Source organism: Pristiophorus japonicus, chromosome 5 (genome assembly GCF_044704955.1).
Source record: "Pristiophorus japonicus isolate sPriJap1 chromosome 5, sPriJap1.hap1, whole genome shotgun sequence".
Lineage (NCBI taxonomy): Eukaryota > Metazoa > Chordata > Chondrichthyes > Pristiophoridae > Pristiophorus > Pristiophorus japonicus.
In genome coordinates, this window is record NC_091981.1 from 185,609,458 (window position 1) to 185,631,287 (window position 21,830).

Consider the following 21,830-nt stretch of genomic DNA (forward strand, 5'->3'; position numbering starts at 1 on the left):
ACACACGAGTTTGTATAGTGCTGGAAAGGACACATTTTTTATTTGAGCTACTAATGAATGCAACTTGCAACAGAGCTGATAACATTTAGGAAACACAACTCCTTGTTCCTTTAATACAATCATGTCCTTATCTCTGGATACTCATTAATATTCGTTGTCTTTTTATTGCAAATCATGATTTGTAAGAGATAACTTACAGGTGTTTAGAGTAATATATCCATTGGCTATAAATTAATACAGAAAATAGTAAATTGCATACTTTCCTTATAAAGGGTGAGCATTATAAACAAGTTTAATTGTTTTTCCTATAATTGCATGTAGTCCCCATTAGTGTAGTTTAAATCTGAGGGCTTGAATGCCAGGCTGATGGCTCCAGAATTGTCTGGTGTTCTGAATCCATTATTTTTTTAAACCTTTTGTCTACAAATTCAGCATAACTGGAACATTCACCATTATTTGTTTAAGCTAATTGAGCTTGCAGCGATTCCTGCCCTGTTTGTATAACTAACACATGGCCACAAAGATTAAACTGAATCTCATTATCCTTCAGCTTTCCGCAGCCTAAGGATATAATAAATTTCTGGACATTTGTAAGCAATAAAGTAAATCCAATAATGCATTAATAAATATATGTGGTTAGAGTGGAGAAAGAGCGCTGCTCTAGATGTAATCAGTTCTCCAAACATAGAAAACTGCAGGCGATGTCATCTGAAACACCGACATCAAACAAAAGCAGTTTTTTATATGTCAATCGTTGTGTTTTCTTATTATTCATACATAAGATCCATATGACCATTTATTTGTACCAAGAATAATGAAAATATAGTTTGAATTAATAGTTATTAAAATTAAATTAAGAAATTTTATAAATTATTTGCACATTGGCGCTACTCCAGCTTGTGCACATTAATCATCCAAGAATGTATCACCCACACATGTACATCAGAATGCTGGCCCACTGGTTTGTATCCATGATTTCCGACATGGTGAAGTATTACCTCAGCCATATTATTGGGAGGTGCCAAGTAAAAGCGAAGCATCCCCCTCACCGAGAGGAAAGCACACGGAGCTGCCATCACACACTTCACAGCAGCTGATTGTGTGTCATCACTTCTCAGCCCTCGACCCTTACATGAAACCTGTTGGAGCATTCATTATTACTGTGATGCAATGGATAATATACAGATGGTTAACAAATGTCAGGCTGAACTAGACCAATCGTATTTGACCCCGAAATGAGCTTCTGACCACATATCCGCGCCATCACCAAGACCACCTAATTCCACCATTCATCATTGCCCGTCTCCATCCTTGACTCAGCTCATCTTGCTGAAACTCTCACCTTTGACACCTCTAGACTTGGCTATTCCAATGCTGTGCTGGCTAGCCTCCCATCTTCCACCCTCCATAACTTGAACTCATCCAAATCTCTGTTGCCCATATCCTAACTCACACCAAGTCCCGTTCACCAATCATTCCTGTGTTCGCTGACCTACATTTGCCCCGGGTCTGGCAGTGGCTCAATTTTAAAATTCTCATCCTTGTTTTCAAATCCTCCATGGCCTTGCACCTCCCCGTCTCTGGAACCTCCTCCAGCCCTATAACCCTCCAAGAGCTCTATGGTCCTTCAATCCTGGCCTCTTGCGCATCCCCGATTTTAATCGCTCCATCATTGTCGGCCGTGCCTTCAGCTGCCTAGGCCCTAAGCTCTGAAATTCTCTCCGTAAACCTCTCCCTAGCTCGACCTCTCTCTCCTTTAAAACTCTCCTTAAAACCTATCTCTTTGACGAAGTCTGCCCTGATATCTCCTTATTTGGCTTGGTGTCAAATTTTGATTGATATTGCTTCTGTGAAGCGCCATGGGATGTTTTATTTGATTAAATGCAAGTTGTTGTTGTCTGGAATATGCCATAACATATTTTAAATTGTACTCCATCTTGGTGAGATTGTCTGGCTTGTGGGTTATTTATTGGATGTAATGACATATTAATTTCATGTGGTCAGGTTAGCTGAATATGCATTTTTCCAGTGCTAATTGAAGTGCTACAAGTAATTATGAGAGACCACGTTCAGTGAAGCCCCCAGCTCTAAAAGGTCGCTGCACAAAGCTCTAGCAGGCCCACAATTTCCAGCTCATTGAGGATCATTAGGTTGGGTGGTCTTCCCCCAGTTTTGCTTCTCTCATAAATAATGTGCACCGTTTTGAAATGGAGGGTGAGAGTTAGCGCGTGCTACTGAAAAGAGAGTGCAGATGTGAGCGTGAAATGAACCCCCCCACCCTCCCAAAAAGCAAACCCAAGCACTCGGGTTTATTTCTAGAAGGATAGAATTGAAAAGTAGGGAAGTTATGCTAAACCTGTATCGAACATTGGTTAGACCACACTTGGAGTACTGCGTACACTTCTGGTCACCATATTTTAAAAAGGATATAGAAACATAGAAACATAGAAACATAGAAAATAGGGGCAGGAGTAGGCCATTTGGCCCTTCGAGCCTGCACCACCATTCAAGAAGATCATGGTTGACCATTCACCTCAGTACCCCTTTCCTGCTTTCTCTCCATACCCCTTGATGCCTTTAGCCGTAAGGGCCATATCTAACTCCCTCTTGAATATATCCAATGAACTGGCATCAACAACTCTCTGCAGTAGAGAATTCCACAGGTTAACAACTCTCTGAGTGAAGAAGTTTCTCCTCATCTCGGTCCGAAATGGCTTACCCCTTATCCTTAGACTGTGATCCCTGGTTCTGGACTTCCCCAACATCAGGAACATTCTTCCTGCATCTAACCTGTCCAGTCCCATCAGAATTTTATATGTTTCTATGAGATTCCCTCTCATTCTTCTAAACTCCAGTGAATACAGATCCAGTCGATCCAGTCTCTCCTCATATGTCAGTCCTGCCTTTCCGGAAATGAGGTGAACTTTCGCTGTACTCCCTCAATAGCAAGAATGTCCTTCTTCAGATTAGAAGACCAAAACTGAACACAATATAGAAACATAGAAACATAGAAAATAGGTGCAGGAGTAGGCCATTTGGCCCTTCAAGCCTGCACCGCCATTCAATGAGTTCATGGCTGAACATGCAACTTCAGTACCCCATTCCTTCTTTCTTGCCATACCCCTTGATCCCCCTAGTAGTAAGGACTACATCTAACTCCTTTTTGAATATATTTATTGAATTGGCCTCAACAACTTTCTGTGGTAGAGAATTACACAGGTTCACCACTCTCTGGGTGAAGAGGTTTCTCCTCATCTCAGTCCTAAATGTCCTACCCCTTATCCTTAGACTGTGACCCCTGGTTCTGGACTTCCCCAACATTGGCAACATTCTTCCTGCATCTAACCTGTCTAAACCCGTCAGAATTTTAAATGTTTCTATGAGATCCCCTCTCATTCTTCTGAACTCCAGTGAATACAAGCCCAGTTGATCCAGTCTTTCTTGATAGGTCAGTCCCACCATCCCGGGAATCATTCTGGTGAACCTTCACTGCACTCCCTCAATAGCAAGAATGTCCTTCCTCAGGTTAGGAGACCAAAACTGTATACAATACTCCAGGTGTGGCCTCACCAAGGCCCTGTACAACTGTAGCAACACCTCCCTGCCCCTGTACTCAAATCCCCTCGCTATGAAGGCCAACATGCCATTTGCTTTCTTAACCGCCTGCTGCCAACCTTCAATGACTGATGTAACATGACACCCAGGTCTCGTTGCACCTCCCCTTTTCCTAATCTGTCACCATTCAGATAATAGTCTGTCTCTCTGTTTTTACCACCAAAGTGGATAACCTCACATTTATCCACATTATACTTCATCTGCCATGCATTTGCCCACTCACCTAACCTATCCAAGTCACTCTGCAGCCTCATAGCCTCCTCCTCGCAGCTTACACTGCCACCCAACTTAGTGTCATCCGCAAATTTGGAGATACTACATTTAATTCCCTTTTCAAAATCATTAATGTACAATGTAAACAGCTGGGGCCCCAGCACAGAACCTTGCGGTACCCCACTAGTCACTGCCTGCCATTCTGAAAAGTACCCATTTACTCCTACTCTTTGCTTCCTGTCTGACAACCAGTTCTCAATCCACGTCAGCACACTACCCCCAATCCCATGTGCTTTAACTTTGAACATTAATCTCTTGTGTGGGACCTTGTCGAAAGCCTTCTGAAAGTCCAGTACACCACATCAACTGGTTCTCCCTTGTCCACTCTACTGGAAACATCCTCAAAAAATTCCAGAAGATTTGTCAAGCATGATTTCCCTTTCACAAATCCATGCTGACTTGGACCTATCATGTCACCTCTTTCCAAATGCGCTGCTATGACATCCTTAATAATTGATTCCATCATTTTACCCACTACTGATGTCAGGCTGACCGGTCTATAATTCCCTGTTTTCTCTCTCCCTCCTTTTTTAAAAAGTGGGGTTACAGTGGCTACCCTCCACTCCATAGGAACTGATCCAGAGTCGATGGAATGTTGGAAAATGACTGTCAATGCATCCGCTATTTCCAAGGCCACCTCCTTAAGTACTCTGGGATGCAGTCCATCAGGTCCTGGGGATTTATCGGCCTTCAATCCCATCAATTTCCCCAACACAATTTCCCGACTAATAAGGATTTCCCTCAGTTCCTCCTTCTTACTGGACCTTCTGACTCCATTTATATCCGGAAGGTTGTTTGTGTCTTCCTTAGTGAATACCGAACCAAAGTACTTGTTCAATTGGTCTGCCATTTCTTTGTTCCCCGTTATGACTTCCCCTGATTCTGACTGCAGGGGACCTACGTTTGTCTTTACTAACCTTTTTCTCTTTACATATCTATAGAAACTTTTGCAGTCCGTCTTAATGTTCCCTGCAAGCTTCCTCTCGTACTCTATTTTCCCTGCCCTAATCAAACCCTTTATCCTCCTCTGCTGAGTTCGAAATTTCTCCCAGTCCCCAGGCTCACTGCTATTTCTGGTCAATTTGTATGCCACTTCCTTGGCTTTAATACTATCCCTGATTTCGCTTGATAGCCATGGTTGAGCCACCTTCCCTTTTTTATTTTTACGCCAGACAGGAATGTACAATTGTTGTAGTTCATCCATGCGGTCTCTAAATGTTTGTCATTGCCCATCCACTGTCAACCCCTTAAGTATCATTCGCCAATCTATCCTAGCCAATTCACGCCTCATACCTTCAAAGTTAGCCTTCTTTAAGTTCTGAACCATGATCTCTGAATTAACTGTTTCATTCTCCATCCTAATGTAGAATTCCACCATATTATGGTCAAACTTCCCCAAAGAGCCTCGCACAATGAGATTGCTAATTAATCCTCTCTCATTACACAAGTCTAAGATGGCCTCCCCCCTAGTTGGTTCCTCGACATATTGGTCTAGAAAACCATCCCTTATGCACTCCAGGAAATCCTCCTCCACCGTATTGCTTCCAGCTTGGTTAGCCCAATCTATATGCATATTAAAGTCACCCATGATAACTGCTGCACCTTTATTGCATGCACCCCTAATTTCCTGTTTGATGCCCTCCCCAACATCACTACTACTGTTTGGAGGTCTGTACACAACTCCCACTAACGTTTTTTGCCCTTTGGTGTTCTGCAGCTCTACCCATATAGCTTCCACATTATCCAAGCTAATGTCCTTCCTAACTATTGCATTAATCTCCTCTTTAACCAGCAATGCTACCCCACCTCCTTTTCCTTTTATTCTATCCTTCCTGAATGTTGAATACCCATGGATGTTGAGTTCCCAGCCCTGATCATCCTGGAGCCACGTCTCTGTAATCCCAATCACATCATATCCGTTAACATCTATTTGCACAGTTAATTCATCCACCTTATTACGGATACTCCTTGCATTAAGACATAAAGCCTTCAGGCTTGTTTTTTTAACACCCTTTGTCCTTTTAGAATTATGATGTAGTGTGGCTCTTTTTCTTGTCGTTGTTTACTCGGCCTTTCACTATTGCTTTTTACCTTTCTACCATCTGTTTCTGACTCCACATTACTTCGCCCTATCTCGCTGCATAGGTTCCCATCCCCCTGCCATATTAGTTTAAACACTCCCGAACTGCATTAGCAAATGTTGCCCCTAGAACATCAGGTCCAGTCCTGCCCAAGTGCAGACCGTCCCTTTTGTACAGGTCCCACTTCCCCCAGAACTGGTTCCAATGTCCCAGGAATTTGAATCCCTCCCTCTTGCACCACTGCTCAAGCCATGTATTTATTATAACTATCCTGCTCCCTCTACTCTGATTAGCACGTGGCACTGGTAGCAATCCAGAGATTACTACCTTTGAGGTCCTACTTTTTAATTTAACTCCTAGCTCCCTAAATTCAGCTTGTAGGACCTCTTCCCGCTTCTTACCTATATCGTTGGTACCTACATGTACCACGACAACTGGCTGTTCACCCTCCCTCTCCAGAATGCTCTGCAGCCACTCCGAGACATCCTTGACCCTTGCACCAGGGAGGCAACATACCATCCTGGAGTCTCAGTTGCGGCCGCAGAAACTCCTATCTATTCCCCTTACAATAGAGTCCCCTATCACTTTAGCTCTCCCACTCTTTTTCCCACCCTTCTGTGCAGCAGAGCCAGCCACGGTGCCATGAACTTGGCTGCTGCTGCCCTCCCCTGATGAGTCATCCTCCTCAACAGTACCCAAAGCGGTGTATCTGTTTTGCAGGGGGATGACCGCAGGAGACCTCTGCACTACCTGCCTTGCACTGCTCTCCCTGCTGGTCTTCCATTCCCTAGCTGGCTGTGGACCCTACACCTGTGAGGCCAGGTGAGGCCTCACCAAGGCCCTGTACAACTGCAGAAAGACCTCCCTGCTCCAATATTCAAAGCCCCTAGCTATGAAGGCCAACATGCCATTTGCCTTCTTCACCGCCTGCTGTACCTGCATGCCAACTTTCAATGACTGATGTACCATGACACACAGGTTTCGTTGCACCTCCCTTTTCCTAATTTGCCACCATTCAGATAATATTTTGCCTTTGTGTTTTTGCCCCCAAAGTGGATAACCTCACATTTATCCACATTATACTGCATCTGCCATGCATTTGCCCACTCACCTTACCTGTCCAAGTCACCTTGCAGCCTCTTAGCATCCTCCTCACAGCTCATACCACCTCCCAGCTTAGTGTCATCTGCAAACTTGGAGATATTACACTCAATTCTTTTGTCTAAATCATTAATGTCATGTATTCAACTGTCATTGTAATTCATTATAAACTGACCTAAGTTGCACACCGTGAGAACACTGACCACTAGGTGGTGAACCTGTGGGAGACACTCCTAACCTGGACTCTCAGGTATAAAAGGGGAAGATCCACCCACCTTCATCACTTCAGTGCTGGCTAATAAAGGTTACTGGTCACAGAGTGACCTTCTCTCTCTAGTATGGGCCTCGTGTGCATTTGTACTGTATAGTAAGGACATATTATTGGCGACGAGAAACTGAGATTTGAACCACGCGAGCATGGCCACTAGCAGCACAGACGAGAGGTACTGTGTTGGTGATGATTGGGACGATTTTATTGAGCGACTACAGCAAAGTTTCGTCACTAATGGCTGCAACAAGATTTGGCCGACAAACGCAGGGCTCATCTCCTGACAGTTTGTGGAACCAGGACGTACTCCCTGATGAAGGACCTTCTAGCACCAGAGAAGCCGGCGGACAAGACTTTTGAAGAGCTCAGTAAGTTGATCGGGGAGCACTTTAAACCGGCAAGCAGCATGCACATGGCGAGACACCGGTTTTATATACACCAGCGGTGAGAAGGGGAAAGCGTTCCAGACTTCGTGGCAGACCTCCGGCGAGTCTATGTAAGTTCCCAGATGCATACAGAGTGGAATTGCTGTGAGACTTTTTTATTGAGGGTATTTGGCACGCTGGGGTTTTCAGGAAACTGATTGAGACCAAAGACTTGACCCTGGAAACTGTGGCTTTGATGGCCCAGACATTCATCTCAGGGGAGGAAGAGACCAAAATGATGTTTGACAAAAATCTTGGTTTAAATGCAGCAAATGGACAGGGAGTCAACATTGTTAATGCAGCACACAGTTCTCCAGGCAGACAAGGGCAATTGGACATGCCCGAGCATGTAGTCGAACCCAAAGGGGGAATTCAACAGAGACAATGGCTAGCTGAACGGCGATTCATGCCATCGCAAGGGACAATGCAGCCAGTAATGGGGCCATCAACACCTGTCAATGGTGCGTTTAAGGACAATTACAGAGACAGTCAGAGACAATCGACTGGTAATGGACCTTTTGTTTCCAACAACGGCTCATGTTGGAGGTGTGGAGGCAAACACACAGCCAGAGCTTGCAGGTATCAGCAATATACCTGCAGAAATTGCAATGTCAGCGGTCACTTGGCATGTATGTGCAGGAAGCCTGCAGCCAGGTTGATGTACGAGGAGGATGGGCATGATGTAAGCACTATGAGGCCAAATGGACACTGGGGGAAATCGCTGGAAGCTGAAGTTCAGCGAGTTCATGTGGAGCACATATACAGTTCATATACCAGGGCGCCACCGATAATGATGAAAGTGCTCCTCAGTGGCATCCCAGTATCAATGGAGCTAGACACGGAGGCCAGCCAATCCCTGATGAGTATCAAACAGTTCGGCAAGTTGTGGGCGTCCAAGGCCAGGAGGCTAAAATTATTGCCAATTGACGCACAGCTACGGACATATACAAAGGAGATCATTCCGGTGCTAGACAGCGCCACGGTTGTCGTGACCCACAAAGATTCGGAGAACAGGTTGCCACTCTGAATTGTCTCGGGGGACGGTCCCACACTGCTGGGGAGGAGTTGGCTTGTTGTCATGAACTGGAAATGGGGCGATGTCAATGCAATTTCTTCTGTGGAGCGAATATCATGTTCACAGGTCCTGGACAAATTTGACTCACTAATTCAACCCGGCATTGGCACTTTCATGGGGCCCAAGGTAGTGATTCACATAAACCCGGATGCCAGGCCAGTACACCACAAGGCCAGAGCGGTGCCGTACGTGATGCGGGAAAAGATAGAAGGTGAATTGGACCGCCTGCTGAGGAAAGGCATCATCTCGCCAGTTGAATTCAGTGACTGGGCGAGCCCGATTGTGCCGGTGCTCAAGGCGGATGGGTCGGTCAGGATATGTGGTGATTACAAGGCCACCATGAATCGGGTGTCACTCCAAGACCAGTACCCACTACCGAGAGCGGAGGACCTCTTTGCGACACTATCCGGTGGGAAACTTTTTTCAAAATTAGACCTGACCTCAGCTTACGTGACCCAGGAGCTGGCAAATGAGTCGAAGAAGCTGACCACCATCACGACACACAAGGGGTTGTTTGAGTACAACAGATGTCCGTTCGGGATTCGCTCGGCCGCCGCGATCTTTCAACGAAACATGGAAAGTCTCCTCAAGTCAATTCCAAGGACGGTGGTTTTTCAAGACGACATCCTCATCACGGGTTGCGATACCGAAGAACACCTCCACAACCTGGAGGAGGTGCTACGCAGACTGGACCGGGTAGGTCTGCGACAGAAAAAGGTGAAGTATGTATTCCTAGCTCCAGAGGTAGAATTCCTAGGGATGAGGGTAGCAGCAGACGGGATCAGACCTACTGCGTCCAAAACGGAAGCGATCCAGAGAGCACCCAGACCCCGTAACACGACAGAGCTGTTTTCGTTCCTGGGGATCCTGAACTATTTTGGTAACTTTCTTCCCAAATTGAGCACGCTGTTAGAGCCGCTACACGTGCTCCTATGCAAAGGTCGCGAATGGGTCTGGGGGGACAGCCAGGAAAGGGCTTTTGATAGAGCACGCAATTTGTTATGCTCCAACAATCTGTTAACGCTATTTGACCCATGTAAGAAACTTGTTTTAACGTGCGATGCGTCATCCTATGGGGTCGGGTGTATGTTGCAGCATGTTAATGCCAAGGGTCAGTTACAGTCGGTAGCTTATGCCTCCAGAAGTCTGTCCCAGGCAGAAAGGGGCTACGGGATGGTAGAATTGGAAGCGCTTGCATGTGTATATGAGGTAAAAAAAAATGCACCAGTACCTGTTTACCAGGAATTTTGAGCTGGAGACAGATCACAAACCCCTGACATTCCTTTTGGCCGACAACAAGGCCATAAATGCAAATGCGTCGGCCCGCATACAGAGGTGGGCACTCACGTTAGCCGCCTATGACGATACAATTTGGCACAGACCGGGCATTGAAAACTGTGCCAATGCACTCAGCAGGCTCCCACTAGCCAACACCGAGGGGGCAACCGAGCATGCTGCTGAGATGGTCATGGCTGTTGAAGCTTTCGAAAGCGAAGGCTCACCCGTGACGGCCCGTCAGATCAAAGTCTGGACTAATAGAGACCCGCTACTGTCTTTAGTCAAGAAATGTGTCCTGAATGAGGACTGGGCAGCCACGTACGGGGCATGCCCTGAGGAATTTAAACCATTTCGCAGGCGCAAGGATGAACTCTCGATTCAGGCTGATTGCCTACTATGGAGAAACCGAGTAGTCATGCCCCAGATGGGCAGAGAGGCGTTCATCCGAGAACTCCACAATGGGCACCCGGGCATTGTCATGATGGAAGGCAATTGCCAGGTCACAAGTTTGGTGGCCAGGGATAGATGCAGACCTGGAACTTTGTGTTCGCAGGTGCAACACGTGTGCCCAGCTGGGCAATGCTGGGCCCAGGGAAGCCCCCCATAGCCCCTGGTCCTGTCCTGGCCTGCCAAGCCATGGTCACGCATCCATGTGGACTACGCAGGTCCTTTCATGAGAAAAATGTTTTTGGTTGTAGTAGACGCTGACTCCAACTGGATCGAGTGTGACATTCTCAATTCAAGCACATCCTCTGCCATGGTAGAAAGTCTACGGGCAATGTTCGCCACCCATGGTCTACCAGACATCTTGGTCAGGGACTATGGCCCATGCTTTACAAGCATTGAGTTCCAGGACTTCATGGCAGGCAATGGAATTAACCATGTCAGAACAGTACCATTCAAGCCAGCCTCAAATGGCCAGGTGGAACGAGCAGTGCAGATAATCAAACAGGGGATGCTCAGAATCCAAAGGGGTTCCCTACAAAGCCGCTTATCACGCCTCCTGTTGGCCAATAGGTCCCGACCACACTTGCTCACAGGAGTTCCACCCGCAGAGCTGCTAATGAAAAGGACGCTCAAAACCAGGTTATCCCTTATACACCCCACCATGAGAGAAATTGTACGAGAGCAGGCGCCGGTCACAATGTGACTACCATGACGGGTATGCGAGGGCGCGATGTATTGATGTCAATGACCCTGTCTTTGTCCTCAACTACGCTGCAGGGCCCAAATGGCTCGCAGGCACTGTGATTGCCAAAGAGGGGAATAGGATTCTGGTAGTTAAACTTACCAATGGACAAATCTGCCGCAAACACGTGGATCAAACATAAAGGAGGTTCAGCAACCCCATACAAGAAGCAGAGGAAGAACACAATGTAGAGTTCACTCCACCACAGGTGACTGAGCACCGGAACCAAGTGGAGGAGAGCCCAGTCACTGTGGGCAGTCCGGACAGGCCTGAGGCGCCGCAAACAGCAGACACTCAGGCCAGCGCCCAACAACCGGAGCCCCAACTCAGGCACTCTACAAGGGAGTGTAAACCACCAGAGAGACTTAACCTGTGATCCCAATAAAACTTTTGGGGGAGGTGATGTCATGTATTCAACTGTCATTGTAATCCATGTATAAACTGACCTAAGTTGTACACCGTGAGAACACTGACCACTTGGTGGTGAACCTGTGGGAGACACTCCTAACCTGCACTTTCAGGTATAAAAGGGGAAGCTCCACCCACCTTCATCACTTCAGTGCTGGCTAATAAAGGTTACTGGTCACAGAGTGACCTTCTCTCTAGTATGGGCCTCGTGTGCATTTGTACTGTATAGTATAGTAAGGACATATTAATTAATGTATATTGTAAATAGCTGGGGCCCAGCACTGAGGTACTGGAGAAGGTGCAGAGAAGATTTACAAGGATAATACCAGAAATGTGAGTGTATACCAATCAGGAAAGGATGAACAAGCTTGGTCTCTTTTCTCATGAGAAGGCTAAGCGGTGACCTAATAGAGGTCTTTAAAATCATGAAAGGTTTTGATAGAATGTTTCCACTTGTGGGGAAGAGCATAACTAGAGGCCATAAATATAAGATAGTCACCAAGAAATCAAATAGGAAATTCAGAAGAAACTTCTTTACCCAGAGAGTAGTGAGAATGTGGAACATTTAAGGGGCAGTTACATAAGCAAATGGGGGAGAAGGTAATAGAGGGTTATGCTGATAGAGTTAGTTGAGGAAGGACGGGAGGAGGCTCGAGTGGAGCATAAACGCCGGTGAGGACTGGTTTGGCTGAATGGCCTATTTCTGTGCCGTATAGCCTATGTAATCCTTTGTTTACATATTTTATGGCCTCATTAACCTGCATCGCTACTTTTAATGATTTGTGAACCTGTATCCGTAGATCTCTTTGCTTCTCTACCCCATTTAGACTTTTAGGGCTAAAATTTTGTGACCACCATGACAGTTGCCGGTGTCACCGCAGCCTCGGGTTAACGACCGCTGAAAATGGATGAAGCGACAAGAGAAAAATTTGCTCTGGTGGCTAAAAACTTTTAGTCCAGTGCTAACTTATGGTGTAATGCCCTCCTGGTGGCATTAGTGCAGGCATGGGAGTCAAAGTTGTTGTCCAGGAGCATCGTTCCAGCTTCCAACAGCCTCTGGAAGCAAGGCAATAGAGTTTGCTAAGCATTGGGGGAAATTAAAAGGGCAATGCATTAAAAGGGCAATGCCTTCTGAACTAATAATAATTAAAAAATGAAGTGAAAAAATACAATTGTCATTCATTACTGTCTTTAAAAAAAATTAACATTAAAAAGAATTCCCCAATGGGAGTCTTCCACTCTGAAAGCTGATTTCCCTTCCGAACCTCAAAAAATAGGACAAGTGCTTCAGGACTAACACAAATGGGTCAGCAAGCCAGGGAAGGGGCACCCAGGTTCTTGCACGCAGCACTCTAGCTTTGTGCAGGAGGTCAACACTACAAGAGAGGTCTTTTACCTACAGGGGCCAGGAGGCCCTCCAGAAAGAACAATGTGGGACCACATCATTGAGGCCATCCCAGATATCCTGACCAGAAAGGGACTGTCTGGGTTGCATTCTTCATAGAAACATAGAAACATATAAAATAGGTGCAGGAGTAGGCTATCCGGCCCTTCGAGCCTGCACCACCATTCAATAAGATCATGGCTGATCATTCCTTCAGTAACCCGTTCCTGCTTTCTCTCCATACCCCTTGATCCCTTTAGCCACAAGGGCCATATCTAACTCCCTCTTGAATATATCCAATGAACTGGCATCAACAACTCTCTGCGGTAGGGAATTCCATAGGTTAACAATTCTCTGAGTGAAGAAGTTCCTCCTCATCTCAGTCCTAAATGACTTACCCCTTATCCTACGATTATGTCCCTTGGTTCTGGACTTCCCCAACATCGGGAACATTCTTCCTGCATCTAACCTGTCCAGTCCCGTCAGAATTTTATATGTTTCTATGAGATCCCCTCTCATCCTTTTGCTTCCCTCTCTTCTGCTTCCTCCTCTTCTGATTTCTGCTCTTCAGTTTTCTCCTCTTCGGCTTCCTCCACTTCTGCATTTTCCTCTTCTGTATTTTCCTTTTCCGTGTCTTCCTCTTCCCTCTGCGAGCAGATACTGTAAATCTAAAATGACAGCATTAAATGCTAGAATTACTCAGCAGGTCAAGCAGCATCTTAACCTGAGACGTGAACTCTTTTTCTCTCTCCATGGATGTTGACTGACCTGCTAATTATTTGCAGCATTTTCTATCTTCATAGAGGCCTTCCTTTACTATCCGAGGCCTTGCAAACATCCAGCAGCACTCCCTACACACTTAAAAAATGTTTTAACATGTATTGCAGCAAACCACTAGTACAATAACATTAAAAAAATATAGGTCCAAAGGCTTAAATGCGAACTTACCCGAAAGATGAGTATGTCCCTTTAAGAGGTGCTGACAGCACCGCTGTCAGTACTGTGCAAGCTAGGTTTATATGGCAAGCTTAGGACCCAGCGCTGAGCTCAATGCAAAGGTCCAAGTTTGCTGTGGTGACGTTAAGTCAGCGTTACACGCTGACTGATGTCATCTCTCCCTCATTTTAATTTGCAAGGTGATGGATGTTACTGGCAGCGCTGCCGGGCCTGGGAAAATGGAGGATTATGTGGGACCCACCATCAGCTGGCGAAAGAGTGGCGGCTGCCCTCTTAACGCAGCATTTTACCGGAAATGGGTGGCGTTAAGCCCCCAAATTTTTAGCTCTTATTTTCCAAGGTGTATGTGGCCTTCTTACTCCTTCCTCCAAAATGCACCACCTCACAATTATCAATATTGAAATTCATAGATAGAAACATAGAAAATAGATGCAGGAGTAGGCCATTCGGCCCTTCAAGCCTGCGCCACCATTCAATAAGATCATGGCTGATCATTCACCTCAGTACCCCTTCATTTGCCATTTACCCAGGCATTCTGCAAATTTATTTACGCCACCTTGTATTTTGTCATAATCTTCTTTAGTATTAACTATATCCCCCATTTAAACTTTTAAATAGGCCTTGAGCAGCCCACAAGAAATTCCACAAAGAGAATGGGCGGCCTGCCCATTTCCCAATGCGATTAGGTGGGCAGCCCATCGATCACATTAAAATAAGGCCATTTAACTGTACCCCCAATTTAGTGTCATCTGCTTTTTTTATTTGTTCCTGGGATGTAGGCTTCGTTGGCAAGGCCAGCATTTATTGCCCATCCCTAATTTCCCTTGAGAAGGTGGTGGTGAGCCGCCGCCTTGAACTGCAGAGGGGAGTTAAGAGTCAACCACATTGTGGGTCTGGAATCCCATATAGGGCAGACTAGGTAAGGATAGCAGATTTCCTTCCCTAAAGGATATTTGTGAACCAGATGGGTTTTTATAACAATCCGACAGTTTCATGGTTACCATTACTGATATTAGCTTTTTATTCCAGATTTATTTAACAAACCGAATTTAAATTCCCCACCTGCCGTGGGAGGATTTGAACTCGCGTCTCTGGATCATTAATCCAGACCAATGGATTACTAGGCCAGTAATGTGACTACTATACTACCATACCCCTATTGGCAAATTTTTAAATCGTAATTCCGATTTTCAAATCCAAATCATTTCTGTAAATGGTGAACAACCGTGGTCCCAGCACCAAACCCTATAGAACACCATTTCTTATTTTCTGTCAGTCTGAATAAATACCTTTGACCCCTACTTTCTGTTTTGTAGTCAACTTTCTATCCATTCTGCTACTAGTCCTCTGACTCCACGTTCTCTGATCTTAGTCATGAGACTACCATGCAGCACTTTATTGAGGTCTTATGAAAATCCAAGGATATTACATTTACCGCAATACCCTTATCTACTCTTTCTGTTATTTCTTCAAAGAATTCAATAAGGTTGATCAAATGAGATTGGCACGACCTTCCCTTCTGGAAATTATGCTATCTATTCTTTATTCTATTTTTGGTTTCTAGATGTTTTTCCATTACATCTTTGAATAAAGATTCCATTATTTTTCCTATCACCGATGTTAAGGTTCCACTGAAATGTTCTTTCTCATTTTTTAAATATTTGAATAATATTAGCTGTCCGCCAGTCCTCTAGCACTATTCCATATTCTAATGAATTTATATATATTATAGTGCCTCTGCTATCTCTTCCCTTGCTTCTTTTAGTAAATCCATCTGGACCAGGTGTCTTATCAACCCTAAGTTTGCTTAATTTATCAATTATCTCCCCCGTTTCTATCCTATGTCTTGCTAACTTTTTTAATCTCATGTCCTTGTCCACCCTGTTAGTCTCCTTGGTAAATACTGAGGCAAAGTAATTATGCAATATTTCTACCATTTCACTGTCATTACCTGTAAGTTTATCTTGTACATCCGTTAGTGGCCCTATCCCTATCCTGATTTTCATTTTGTTATTTATGTGACTGTAGAATACTTTATTATTACTTTTTATATTCATGGATAATTTAATTTTGCAGTTCCTTTGTCTTCCAAGGTTGGCCCGTGTTAGATCTCTTAATTTCCAATGAAATACGAACTCCGATTGTAGTTTTAATTTCTTTATTTCTGGCAGAGAGCAACACCAAGCTTCTTGGCTTTAAGCCAGGTCTTTGTCCTTCTGAGACCACATGGTCAAAATGGCTGTACTTACACCTGAATCAATTTACAGAAAAGAACTCGCTTTCTTTGACCTTATTGGCTCAATGAATAGTCTTTTAACCTTTTAATTGGGTCGCTACCCAAGGGTCCTAAAATGTCAAGTTGATTGATGACTGAATGCAACATGCTGAACTGCATGTAGCAGCCTTGACTTGGGGGTCTGTGAATTTTCACAGTCTGTCTAAATGCAGCCTGTTTGAATTCTCTATCAATCCCCCCTTTGATTCTTTCACAAACTGAATCATAAAACATCAGATATCACTGGTTAAACATTCTACAAAATAATTTCATACATGTTAATAGAGTTTCCTTCTAAAATTTGTTGATGTGTTTCGCCACATGTGCGGACTAGTAGCTTCCACACAAATTTACACCAACCCGAGTTCCATCGTGGCCACAATGGAAGTCTGGTTTTAGTAGGTTAATTAACCTTATTCCAATTTAATCCAAATCAATATCTTAATTCAACCAGTAAACAACCTTCCCTTAAGCATAACATACCCCTGTGCCATGTACATATGGTCTGCTGGGACCTGCAAGGTGTCTCACATGCGGAACAGCAGCTACAGCCGCCTGGTCGCAACAACATTTAATCAACATAAACAAACAATATAAAAGTAAAACAATTACAACAAATAGAATTAAACCTTCCACCAATGAAGTTCCTATTGAACCTAGCCATTCAGTGGCTCCACTCCACAAAGTGAATGATGGGGGTTGCTGAAGTTTTTCTACCTCCTTTTGGATATGCTCCGCTAAGTGGGTAATTTCTTCGGAGCTATCTGGGATATATGTGCAACACTCAGTTCCGAGTAGGGTGCAAGTACCTCCCTTTTCAGCCAGGATGTAATCAAGGGCCAGTCTATTCTGTAGGGCTACTGTGCGGATTGCTACCATTTCTGCATTGATTTTAACTAGGGCCTCTGAGGTATCATTGGCTACCCGTTCCACAACGGATGCCATGTTAATGGATTCCCTTGCCAGTCTGGCGGTCCCATACCTGGGGATCAGAATGGCAAAGAACCTCTCTGTTTCTGTGATAGCTCTCTTAGGACGGTGTAAATGTTCCAACAGTGACTTTATATGATACATATAAGGCACAATGTAGGCTAAATAGCAGGATCCCGTCCAATTCTGGGGCAGCCAAGGGTAGGCCTTGTGGCCACACACCCAATAGGTGCCATTATAGGCAGTGAAGGTTAGCTGTTTCTTTGTCAGCAACACTCTGGGGCCTGTCCAGGCTTTTCCATCTGTTTTATTCAGAATTCCCGTTACGTTACGAATTCCCACATCAGCCCAGTTTGGACGGTTCCGTGGCTTGATTATGTTATAATTCCGGGAGCAGTTACTATACCCCATATTTTGGCCTCCTTTGATGTTTCTAATCAGACAGATCGATTCCCCCGGTCTTCCTATTCCCGTTGTATTAGTGATAACAAAAAATGGGGGCCCTTTGGAATTATTGTAGCACGGTTGGTATCCCCCTTCAAAGGTAGTCAGATTGTAACCTGCTGACTTCCATTTACGTGCCCAGTTTTCCGTATCCTGAAACGCATTGCCTGTTTTGTTTTGATTAATTATCCACTCAGCCATTTCCGAGATATTTAAGAGAACTGGCCTCAAGGGAATCCTTCCCTTTGAGTGAATAGGAATATGCACGCACACCCAACAACTAGAAATGTTACCTTGTTTGGCCTAAATGTATGACATATATAAAAAGGTATTTACATGTAATTCCCTTGCAACCCTACTATTTCCCTTTGGTGCAGAGGGTCGGCTAGTAAGAAGTAGGCCTATGCCTAGAATACCTACAATCAATAATACAGTAAATTTATACATTTTCGCAAAAAGTAATTGTCCTTATTAGATTTCAGCTTCAGTTACGGGTGCTCGTTTAACGTGTGAAGCGTGGATCCAGGATTTCTTTCCTTGAACTTTAACAGCTGCCTGGGTGGTCAATAACACTTGATAAGGTCCCTCCCACTTGGCACCCAAAGGTTCTTTATGCAACTTTTTCACATATACCCAGACTCCCGGGATGATGTCGTGTCCTCCTTCGGGTGGATTACCCCAAGCTGCCGATACCTGTCGGGAAACAGAATTAATAGCATTGGTTAAGTTCTGACAGTATGATAACAAAGTGTCACTCATTAAGTGAACATCAGCTTTCCGTAAGTCGATAGTTCCTGGCAGCGACATGGGTCTTCCTGTTATAATTTCAAATGGGCTTAGACCTGCAGTTCTGTTCGGGGTTGCCCTAATGCTACATAGCACTATTGGTACTGCCTGGGGCCATGGTGTTCCTTCTTGGTGATATATGGCAAGCCGTTGTTTCAAAGTTCGATTCATTCGTTCTACTTGTCCTGATGATTGTGGATGATAAGGACAGTGTAAATTCCACGTAATGTTCAGTAACCTACAGACTTCTTGGCAGACAGCACCTGTGAAGTGTGTTCCCTGATCTGAGTCAATGCTACTCGGGACTCCCCATCGGGGAATGTAATCCTTACACAAGACCTTTGCAGTGTGATTGGCTGTGGCTCTTTTAGTTCTACCCATCTAGAGAATCTGTCGACCATGACAAGAATGTTAGTGTATCCTTGGCATGAAGGAAGAGATATATAATCAACCTGCAGATGCTGGAATGGTCCAACAGGGGCAGGGGGCCTCAGTTGGGGCATTACCGTGATGGGTCCAGAATTATTTTTCTATGGTATGGGCCTTACACTTCAGGATGGACACTTCCTGAGGTAATTGTATGCCTCTAGTAAGTCTCGGACTTCTTTTCCATTTCGGATAGGTGTACCAGCAGCAGTGAGGAATCCTCTTTTCTGCCACAACAGACCAAAGTCGTGAACGACTCCAAAAGCACAACACGAATCTGTGTAGACATTAGCTGTCTGTCCTTCTGCTACTCGACATGCTTCTGACAGGGCCCGTAACTCGGCCTGTTGTGCTGACGTTCTGAGGGTAAACATCCTTTTGCCAATACCTCATATAAGGTTGTAACTGTCCATCCTGCTTTTCTGGTACCATTGTCAACAAAGGAGGAACCATCTGTAAACAGGATGAGGTCTGGGTTGTGCAGAGGCTCCTCTGCTGCTAAGGCTGCTTCTTCTGTTTCTTTTAAAATCTCCACGCAGTCATGCTCTTCACATTCTCCCCCCTCTTGCTCCCTCGATTCTGACATCGGGAGCATAGTTGCGGGATTAACCGGGCTGGCCCAGACGATATGGAGATTAGGAGCTTCCAAAACTGCTGTCCAGCGGGTCCATCTAGCTGCCGTCACCTGAGACATTCTATTCATAGACAGAAAAGCGTGTACGGTGTGGGGACACTTGACAATCAGCTTTTGGTCGAGGACTAGACCTGCAGTGGTCATTACCGCTCGACATGTAGCTTCCATGGCCCTTAGGCAACTTCCCCATCCGAGGGCTACCGCATCCAGTTTTGCCGAATAATAGCCAATAGGTCTTTGCCGATCCCCATGTTCTTGTGTCAGTATAGCTGTCCTATATCCTTCTTTCTCATGGACAAACAGGGTAAATGGCTTACCACTGTCGGGGATTCCCAGAGCCGGTGCCGAACACAAAGCCTTTTTCAAACTCAGGAAGGCCTCTTGCTGTTCTTTAGTGAGGGTGATGGCTTCTTTAGAGGCATGTTTTCCCTTTAAGATATAATTCAATGGCTGAGCAAGCTGTGTGAAGGAGTCAATCCAATTTCTGTTAAAGTTACACAATCACAAAAAAGACCTTAGTTCCTGAATAGTGGTGGGTTTTTTACCAGCCCGAATGGCTGCAGTTCTATCCTGGGTAAGTTCTCTCTTTCCTTGTGAAATCTTTTGTCCCAGGTATACAACCTCTTCTTGGGATATTTGTGCTTTGTCGATGCTGGCTTTATGTCCTTTCAGCCGAAGGTGGTCCAGCAAAGCTCGTAAATGTTGTTCATGCTGTTCTTCCGTGTTTGAAGCTTGCAAGATATCGTCTACATATTGGATAACTGTGGATGACAGGGGAGGTAATTCTCGCAAATGGCTTTGTAAAGCCATGTGGAATACTGTAGGGCTGTTGTGGAAACCCTGTGGTAACCGGGTCCAAGTATACTGTTGTCCTTGGACAGTGAAAACAAACCACTGTCGAACCTCCGGTGCCAGAGGCACCGACCAAAATCCGTTGGCCATATCTATAACCGAGAAATATTTATGTTCCGGTTTGAGGGCATTAAAAATGGTGGAGGGATCTGTGACCAAAGGAGCTTTTTGATCAATACACTGGTTAGCTTTCCTATAATCGACAGTCAAACGCCAAGTCTCATTAGATTTCTGTACCGGCCACACGGGACTATTGGAGGAGCTAGGCATTTTAATAAGCACCCCTTGTTTCTCCAATTGCTGAATAACCGGTAAGATTCCCACGATGGTAGTTGGACTGATGGGATACTGTTTAGTGCATGGAGGCTTGGTCCCGGTAAATGACGCAGGCTCCCTCTGGAGTAGGCCACAATCGTTCTTATCTTTAGCCCATATCAGGTGTTCCTTCAATTCTTCTTTCTTCAAAGTTCTAATTGACCATGTCACCCGACCATCCTCAAAATGCAACGATTAATCTATTTGGATTAGAACGCCCATTCCCAAAAGGGGTTGATCTACTGGGCCGATCCAGACCGACGTGGTTAGTTCATGTGGACTCAGCCCTATAAGTACCGGTGTTGTCCTTTTAATTTCCATTTTATGGCCCCCAACTCCATAGGCTGTACGTGCCCTACCATCCAACAGCAAAAAGTCTCCATATTGTAGGGGTAAGCATGTTAATTCCGCCCCTGTGTCTAAAAGACAGTCCACATCCTTATCGCCCACCCTCACAGTTATATATAGCCCATCTCCCCTTTGTTGTATTAGTGCAAGGAGAGGGGCCAGGGTGGGCTCTAATCGTTTTTTGCTATCCCAAGTAACTCCTTCTGTTGTTGTATTGTCAGTCGCTTAAATGCTTCTATGAGGTCGTTATGTTGTGACAAGCCTGGCTTGTTGGCTGAATTGTATCCCTGGCTGCGTCCTCTTCCCCAGCCACGACCTTGCTGTTTTGCCCTGCACGTCTTGGCCCAGTGACCTTCTTTCCCACAATAATGACATTTTCCGGGTAATTTTCCTAATGACTGTTTATCAGAATCCTGGGATTTCCATCCCATAGCCTGTACAGCTCGGACTTTAGCTCCCATATCCCGATCTAATTGGTTACATCGATCCACCAATGCTGCAAAGGTAGTTCCTCTACCTTCCCAGTCCGGTAACACTATCTTAAGCATTTTGGACCTGCCACGAAAGCTGCTTTCAGGGGTCCAAACACTTGTTCATCCATTTCCTCATCCGTATTATTCATACCCGAATGTTCTAGCCACATGCATCTAAACCGCTCATCATACTCCAAGACCTCCTCTGTTCCTTTCTGTTGGCAGGCTGCAATTTTTCCCCAGTCTGTCTTTGCTGGACTGAAGGCTTGCTGCCAGTGTTTAATCGCCTCCCA

At 45.1% G+C, this 21,830-nt stretch overlaps 1 protein-coding gene across 5 annotated transcripts in view; it reads left to right on the top strand.

The window, feature by feature from the left end:
• ddc (dopa decarboxylase) overlaps window positions 1-21,830 on the top strand; it is a 307,592-nt gene that overhangs the window by 164,771 nt on the left and 120,991 nt on the right. The gene's annotated exons all lie outside the window — the stretch shown is intronic.